The sequence below is a fragment of the Rhea americana genome, unplaced genomic scaffold, assembly GCF_003343005.1.
Source record: "Rhea americana isolate MKP2758 unplaced genomic scaffold, rheAme1 scaffold_557, whole genome shotgun sequence".
In the NCBI taxonomy this organism is placed as follows: Eukaryota; Metazoa; Chordata; class Aves; order Rheiformes; family Rheidae; genus Rhea; species Rhea americana.
Genome location: NW_028186709.1, coordinates 60,288 through 61,378, shown reverse-complemented (window position 1 = coordinate 61,378; position 1,091 = coordinate 60,288).

The following is a 1,091-nucleotide window of genomic DNA, read 5'->3' as shown; positions in this document are numbered from 1 at the left end:
AATTCCCCTTCTGCTGCCTCCGCAGCAGCGTGGCCACGTTGCGGGCAAAGCGAATAACCCGGGCCCGCCGGAGCCCCCGTTCGAGCCAGCGAGCCCCCCGGCCCGGCTTGCAAAGCCCGCGCTCTCGTGCGGCGCCGTGCGGGAAAGCACTTAGCTCCGGGCTCGTCCTCGAGCSCTTCGCGCCCGCCCGGCCCCGGGAGGTGCTTTTCGGGCGGGCTGGGCCGCCGGGACCCCCGCGGCGGCGGCGGCAGGGGGGTCCCCGCCTCCCGCTGCCCGTGCCCAAGCAGCGGGGAGGCCGTGGGGGGGGGAACACGCTCCTGCTCCGCCGCCTTTCAAAGAAAAAAGCATTGGAAAATGAGAGGTTTTGTTTGTTTTTAACCAAAAAGTGGGGGGGTGGGGAACGTTTGCGTTGAGGGGTATTAAAAAAGTTAAAATAATAATAATAATAATAATAATAATAATAAACGTTCAAATTTATTTCATATAATCCTAGAGTAAAGATTAAAAGAAAATTAACTAGTTCAAATAGTAGATGCTATCCATATTGTTTAATCTATAGTAGATCCAAGTGATCCCAGACAGAGCAGAATGTAAAATAAATGTGTAACCAAGCTCAGTTATCATTTTTAGCTTCCCCAGGAATTTCCATCTTTTTTTGGTACTATTTTTCTGAAACAAACAAATAAACCAACGAAAAGCCTAACAAAATAGCAGGCCACCGACCGGTACCTTCTCTCAATCAAAGTACTGAAGTTATTTTTATAGAGGGGGAAAAAAATAATGGGATCTAATAATATGTATTTTTTTAAAAAGATACGTTTGGGTTTTTATGTTGCTTTTTTAATAAAAAAAAACTATAAAGATTTGGCTAGTCACTGAACAAAATAAGAAAGTTTTAGGCCATTATTTTTGCCTTATTCTGCCCCCCCCGGCCTCGGGCTGGGAGCGCAAAAGCGGAAATTTCGGCAAAGCGGTCCCAGTCGGTACCCCGGCGCCGGTACCCCGGCGCTGCTCCTTCCCTCGGGCCGCCGGCGCTTTCGGGAGCGCTCGGGAGCGCCGGCGGTGCCGGCCGCGGCCCCTCCGGCGGGACG